The sequence below is a fragment of the Falco punctatus genome, assembly GCF_963210335.1.
Source record: "Falco punctatus genome assembly, chromosome: 5".
Classification (NCBI taxonomy): domain Eukaryota; kingdom Metazoa; phylum Chordata; class Aves; order Falconiformes; family Falconidae; genus Falco; species Falco punctatus.
The window spans coordinates 56,009,833-56,017,769 of record NC_137584.1 but is presented as its reverse complement, the minus strand read 5'-3'; the positions used below and the strand labels follow the sequence as shown (position 1 = coordinate 56,017,769).

At 37.5% G+C, this 7,937-nt stretch overlaps 1 long non-coding RNA gene across 1 annotated transcript; it reads right to left on the bottom strand.

Moving 5' to 3' along the window:
* Window positions 1–1,887: 1,887 nt before the first annotated feature.
* Window positions 1,888–7,249, bottom strand: LOC308064114. The gene is made up of 2 exons (XR_013928210.1): window positions 3,695–7,249; window positions 1,888–3,136 (listed from the first exon to the last, which is right to left on the bottom strand). It is a non-coding gene; the product is annotated as an uncharacterized lncRNA (long non-coding RNA).
* Between the last annotated feature and the right edge of the window lie 688 nt (window positions 7,250–7,937).

The window sequence follows — 7,937 nt, the reverse complement described above, 5'->3', positions numbered from 1 at the left end:
TCATATGACTGCCTGATAAAGTAACGCATGATTGCCATGAAGAAAGCAGCCAGTCTGAGCGTTCATTTGATGTAATTTAGATATACTGTAAAAGTCTTTTTTAAAGGGTCCTTTTTCTCCCTAAAAATGTATAACTGAGAAAAACTTAAAAACGTAGCTTCAAGCATGACATTACATTTTGCTGCAGAGATAATACATTGCAGAGGTTCTTGAAATTTCTAAAATGCACACATAGCTTTCTGGTATGGATTGCAGAAGTATGCTTCATATTGGAAAAGATCTACCAAACAGATATACTCTGATAAAAGGCATTTCTAAAAGATAATTACATTTAAAATATTCTTAGGAGCTATTTCCCCATTTTTCAAGTTCTCTTTAGGCAGTAGAATGTCATTTACATCTTCACAATAAAGGCAATATAGTATTCCTATGTATAACAGTACTTTTCAGATTTTCAGAATTAAATCTCCTGTCATGTTGAAGGAAATATTCATCATAATTGAAACACAGCCATAATCTGACCTATTTTTTCTTGCTTTAATTGATTTAGTAAAAAATAATTGGGCAGCTCCAGGGTAATTGGCTGGTTAATAGACAGGTATCTGGAAAAAGGCCTGGAATCATCAACCTTTGGTGCCTGGGCGGCTCTAGGTACATGTAGGAAGCAACAGCAGTGACACTGCGTGATTACACCTGGAAAAGGCCAATCGTACATATTTACATGTGGGAAACAGCAGAGCAAACTGAAGGAGTTCTGTGTGCCCCTTGGGGCCTGATGAGCGTGCCTGCAGTGCTTCACTTGCGTCTCTCTTGCAGAGTAAGGGCATAGGTGCAGCACAATTTTTGCCTGTTCCTGTCAAAAAGTGTAGAAATGCAGTATTTCCACATTCTTGTAGAGGGATCAAAAAATTTTGCCTTATATAATAAAAATCCCTGTAAAGATGTACTGTTCACCTTTGCCTACTATTCCCTCAGTCCCTATTTAAAAACCGTCTGAGAAGAAAGAAAAAAAACCCAGGAGACTGCCTTTTACTTCAAGATGACAATAGAAATTATAGGACGCATTTGAATTTCAGCCACTTTGGCACTAATCTGGAAAAACTTCATTGACTAATGGAATTACAGTGGATTTGTATCAGCATAATTGAGTGGAATCTAGTCTTGTGATTACAATGTAGGCTGATCTTATTTTTCCTAAGTCATAAATTAGGATTCATCCAATTACACTCTAACAGAATACCAAGTATTTTCTTCTTTCTATAAACGAGTTAATGGCAGGTAGACTTGCATACACTGCAAATCAGTAAGAGTTAGTAAAAATTTGCTACAAGAGGATTATTCAGTGTCTCTTCAGCAAATATTTGGAGCCAGTTGCTAAGTTTAATACCAAGTGAAACATGCCCAGTTACAGTCTGGGTGAAAATGTTAGGCTATACTGAACAGAATTATTATACCATCCATCGTTATGCTTACAGTTGGGTTTATAACATTTTGTATATGCTTGTTACATAGCATTTAGCTGGAAGCTTTTTTTGGGCAGTGCTGAGAATGGGCTCCATAGTGCAATAGCCACTTGACCCTCAGCACCATACAGAAGACAAGGGCAGTGTAGGAAGAAAAGAAAGGACTGGAATTATTTCTGCATGAAAGAGTGCCAAATGTTAAAACTATAATTGTATGAACTTCACCTGTTCTATTCTAAGGACCTATTAAATACCCTGACTGAATCTCTGCTGTCTCGCATGTGTAAATTATTGAGTGAACCTTTAATTATTAAAGATCAGCACCTTTATTAACCTTGCTTTATAATAAATTATTTCTTATTTACCTACTGAGTGCTTAAGACAAAATAATATATGCACATTAAGTCACACAGACACAGAAATGTAAGAACTATACAGGCACACAGAAATCTTTACTTTCACTGAAATTTGTGTTGTACAAAATATTGGTAAATTATTGTGCATGTTCAAATAATTTTATTAAAAGACTCTACATCTATCAGGGTAAGTACAAAAAAGATCTCTTTCTGCTCAGGCTTTGGACTTTCTCTGAAGACTTTTTGTTAAAATGTTAATTATATTAAACTGAAATAATCAATAAAATATTCATCATCCAGTGGGCTGTGGCCTAGGCAGCCTGTTATTCACACAAGTGAAGGAAACCTTAAGTAAGACTGCTTAAGTATGTGCAAATGCAGAAGATGAGATCCTCAGAGTTAACTATTTTGCTCAAACCCTTAAAATCGACATTTAGATAGGATGTGGCAAGACACGAGAACAATTTCATGTGTGCTGATCTCAAATATGTGGACAAATCACATCTTGCTGAACATGTATTTACTGAATATTTTTTTCAATGACTGAGTCAAGGAATTAGCCAGTCTGTGCTGCCCAAGAAGACTTTGAAATATAGTTGGAAAACAAAACATCCACATGAATACTCAGAATGAGAACTGTTAGTGTTTGGATAATTTTCAGTCTGTTTCTTTCAAAACAAATTTAGAATACAATGCAGAAAGTCCTCTTGTTTTCCCACCAGTTCCAGTTAGTAGCACGAATAATAGAAATAATCTTGATTCAGCTTGTGCCATGTCAGCAGGTATATTCCAAAAAGCACAGAGGAGTGGAAGAGGCAGCATTATCTATCTGAACATAGGAAAAATTCCATATTTTGCATACTTAACTATGCATTTCTGTACAAACATATTATAGTATACTACACCTAGAATGATACTTATATCTGTAGCCCTCTGCACCTAAACTTAGGTGCTGTACATTACAAAATGTAGGCTGAATTAATTGCACTGAACATTTGAATGTGCAACCAGTCATCTGGCAGACACCCGTCACAGAACTGGATGCATGAAATCCTAAGAAAACTACTTAAGCCCTCCCAGAAGGAAACCCTAAACCAAGGCTATTTCACACTACCCATAGGCACCGACATCAAAGTTGTGGGAACTTGGTGTGCCCATGTCATCCAAAGACTGTGAAGAAGTCACTTATGCGAGGAGCAGGTTTGATAGTTGATTGCAGTTCCTGCAGGCCCACACAAAGCCTTAAAAATGCAAAACTTGCACCATGTAGCAATGGAAGAAGTCTTTATTTATTCAAGACCGTCTCTTCTTCCATCCCTGCATGAAAGATGAAATGAAGAAAAAAAAAAAAAACCAAACCCAAACCCAAACAAGAAAGAAAACATTACAACACATTCAAAAAGTGTTTTGAGAGCTCTGTCAAAGTAGCTTCCAAATGGCTTCCACAACAGTTGAACTTTCCTGAAGGAACTCCACCTTCCGCTTCCTCTTACAGATGTATATTGAAAGTCTTTGAAACCAGTAGGGGTGTGACCTTCCATATGTGGATGCACACACCCCCACACATGGGAGCGCGCACACACACGCACGCACGCACACACACGCACACACACACAGAGAGGGATCACTTTAAAACATCATACAGATGGCAGAGGTAAAGATAAATCATTCTACCACAGTTGGCTCTGCATTGAGGATTCTGGTCTGAAACATACACAGGAGTAATCTGTGTCCCCCCAAATCCTTGACATACATGTTTATTAAAAAACTTCTTTCCTAACAACTAACAACATTTCTTACACACCAGTTCAATGACTCTAGTGTTTTTTTCAAAATTAGTAAAAGAAAATAAATATAGTTTCAGATGCACATTACCTTTTTGGCATTTACTTGGAGCACCTTAAAAAATTATTTCAGTTCTTGTTGATGATACGGTATTTCAGATGTAGCCGCTGGAGCTCATGTGTCTGTCCTACACTCTTCTCTGGTGCTCATTTCTGCAGCTCACATCACAAGTTCATCTGTTGTGAAGTGATTTAATTTTTGAAAACACTGCTCTGTATAACTGGATACCAATGATCCTGTTTAATCAGTCTCCAGATGTTACAGGCACAGTATAAATTCTAGGAGCTTTTCTAAATGTTATGATTTGATGAGGGATTTCACTCCTGAGCAGGAGCTATATCAGCAGGCTGGCTAGTAGCTTTGTTAATCTTCTATATCCTGATACAGTTCAGGAATCATCTTGGATTAAGAAAAATCATACCAACTTTTTTTGTATGTGCAGCCTCCTCAAAACTAACCTGCTCACCTCCTTTGTTCTACTGCTTTCGTGCCTTTTTTCAGGTCCTTCCCTTGGGTACATCTAGCTTAGCCATGTAGCCTACGCATGGTCTGTGGAAGCTATTCCCAACAGCCCACAAAAACTTGTATACTTTTTTTCTTGATTTATCAGATTCACAGTAATCCCAAGTGAAACTGTACATTAAAGATCTTTTTTGAAAATTTGAGCTACAAATGATGGTGATTTGGGTGATGGAGATAGAGTATGGGTAAATGAATAGGAAATAACAAAACTTTTCTTATTCTAGGTTTGGTGTTTACTTATTTCTCAACATTTTACTCCTTTTTCCTCTTTCTTCCCTCCTTGCTTTTTTCTATAACCACTATAGTCTTTTTCATCTTACTTTCCTCTAACCTGTCAAAATGCAGTCCTTCTACCTCTCCTTTCCTTACTTCTGTAAAACACTCATTTACGCGTTACACATTATGTCTATTCCCCTGCTATGAGCCCTTGTCACCCAGTGCTTATACCACGACTGAAACACAAAGCTACGCTTCACCTCCACAACCAAACTTTGGCTCTGCTGAAGGCTCCGTGGAGACATTTCTGACCCTATATCCACCTTTCTGAGTTTCTTGGATCTGCCATTCCCCCTTACTTTGATTAAGCAAGACTCAGACCAGGACAGATGACTATCAGGTTAAAGGGGTTAGTATGGACATCTGCTTTCAGAGACCGTAGTTTCTGTTATTTACTTCATTCGTATAAACAGGACCACTGTCATATTTAGCTACAAGAGTCTCATGATGCTCAAGATCAGCAGTAGTTAGTGGGGCTGCTGTCAATCCATCAAGAATGTCAGGTATCGTGCTTGTTCTTATCCATTATTTATATATGATATTTCATGCTGTGTCAAATCTACAAAAGACTGGATAAATATATGGATGACAAAGATATGCATCAGTGTGAAAAAGAAATGCTAGATAAAATATTTAAATACCTGGAGGAAAAATTCTAAAGCCTTTTTCATGATCCTGTTAAATAGATCTGATAACAAATCAGTTCAGACTGTGAGGCATTTGCCTTCATCTGATTAGGTAACATAAATGTTTGAACTGCTGTAATGATGAATCACTAAGTGATATAGCTGTGTTCATTCAAAAATTGTAAAAGCATATGCTGCTCACTCACCTTCAGTATGTCAGTACTTCATAGCTACACTGTAACTGCAAGCCAACGTTAATAGTACTCCTGGGAGCTACAGGAAATGTTTAACAGGTAACTTTCACTACATAATATCTATGATGTGGTTTCAAAGCCCAATGTTAATGCTCTGAGAGATCCCCAAGAAACCAGATCTGACCTCAGGCAGTTAAATGAATCAGGAATTGCAGTTGCCTATAATACAGTGAAGTAAACAGCTCATCTTGCATGGTCCTCCCGTCTGTTCTAGAAGGTGTGATCAGCTCATTTGTACAGCGATCCTCGAGTTGCCTAAAATGCCATTTCTAAGGTTCTGGTCAGCTCCAAACCAGGTTCTTGCTAGAAGTAATTTTGGTGTAAACAGTCTCTGTATAATTGCAGCTAACACATGCACACTGCATAACAATTCCAACTTGAGCCCATGCCATTGCAAGGTACAGCCATTTTGTAAGAAGAAATGCCATAAGACAAATGAACCACTAGTGATAATTAACAAAACTTCAGTTAACTAAATTGTAATTTGGCTGTAACTTATAGTGTCCCTACTGCAAAAGGAAGTTTAATAGCCAGACCTGCAGTAAACATCACCATTCTTTACTAAACATCCTGTCTTTGCTGCAAAAGGACCTTTATAACTCCTCAGTATTCCAACAGCTTATTGAGCAACAGTTGCTTTTTTAATATAAAATAATTTATTTTTCATTTGAAGTCTTGAGTTGGAGCAATCCATACAGATAGTTTATGCAGAAAAAGATTTATGTTTCCAACCTATTATCAGCAGACATGCACTTCTTAACTTTATCCATTAACCTGGTTATGTCATAGGAGTTGCTTTTGCTAACATACCCTGAATATTTTCTTCTTCATTACTCCATTTCCAGTTCCACCGAACAAATCAAAGACATTGAATTAATTTCATTTGTAGTCATTTATAAAAGTATGGGCACATTATGAGTCTGTTTGAGTCTACAGACTATTTTTGGTTGCATGTGTATCCAATCAGCCATTACAGAGACTAAGATAATTTTAAAAAGATTGGACAAAGTTGTTGTTGTCCTTTGGGGAGATATTTTCTACTTTGAATTTCTTCTAGATTGAGGTCAGACTGCAAATTTTTTTTTATGTAGAATAAATTGAAATCAGACATAAGAAACTTTATTTCTGCCTAAATCAATTTTAGATGGGTCAAAGAGAATATTTGGCATACAGTGCATGAGTCAAGCTTCCTGCCATTCTCAAAGCAATAGAATAATTGCACTGCTATAAACGTCAGGAAAGGAAACATCAGCACAAGGATCAGCAATCACAAGAGTTTCTACCTTTTGTTGTAACTGTTTGTTTTCATTTTTTATATTCCATGCACTTTAGTACTAACGTGTGTCTTACGAAGGTAATTTCTGAAAAATAGACTTCTGATGAACACTGCCTTCTTCCCCAGGACAGATAACTCCAAGTCATGGAGATAACATTAGAGGTGGCTTTAACAAAGATATCTAATACAGCGAAATATCTGCTGTATTAAGTGTAGCAGTCATCACTAACAGTGGTCAACAACCTTTTTTTTTAAAAAAAAAAGGAAGAGACTTTCTGTACCACGCAAGGTTGAAAACAGATAAACTGGTTCATGCTTATGGTGCTTAGAGAACTTCAAGATACCATAAATGTCTTGTCCTTTTCCTTCTCTTCTTGGAGTAGCACGAGATAGATTAGCTAAAAAGATAGTCTCACAAAAGAAGTGTCATTCGGGGACCATCTGACTTTTTTTTGAAGAGCAACACTATCACTGACACACAGTCACCATTAGCAACAAAGACTTGGACTGGTTATGCTGAAGAGCATGCTTCAGAGTCAGCCTCTGGAAAATGTGAATGGTTTCTGACCTACTGATATTCTTCATAGATTACAAGATTCGATTTTCATAATCCTGGCCAAGTGTTGTGAACACACTCACAGACAGCTGCTTTCAATCTTCATCAGCCGTTGTCAGGAACTAATTGTGGCAGCAGACTTGACAGCCGAGGCAGATCTACAGGCTTTCTATGCAAGTCTCCTGCCTCTCAGAGTTCCATCCTCATTTTCCTGCTTGAGATGATGAAGGCTTTGTCTCTTTGCAGCCTATGACACTGCCAATGTTGAAGGACAAGCCTGTGCTATTGCCCAGAAATATCCTGCAGCCTAATTCTGGTGCAATAAAGGCTACTGTATCAGTGTGATGCTCCACCTACATATATTCTCAGTGGGGTTGATTAACGTAAACAGCTTGCTGTGTTAATGTTGCTATACCACCTTTCGTGCCCAAGGTAGCCTGGATTCACTTCCAAGGCACTGCACTACGTTCTGTAGATCCAAAGACAAAATCTGAGAAAATACATGAGAGAAAGGAATTACAAGGGATGAAGGTTCATTTTGCTTCCAAATGCCATGATCAATATCATTCAACAAAACCAGGAACAAGAAATATAGTCTTCCATTGTCACACCCACCACAGTTTTCAGACAGATAAATGACTGTGTCACTCAATAGAACTGGAAAGAGATGCGGTTTGGAAGGAAATATTTCAAACTGGTTGAATCAGGTTGAGGGCAAGGTATGACCTTCAGGAAAAGGTTTTTAAGTCTATAAGAAAACAAA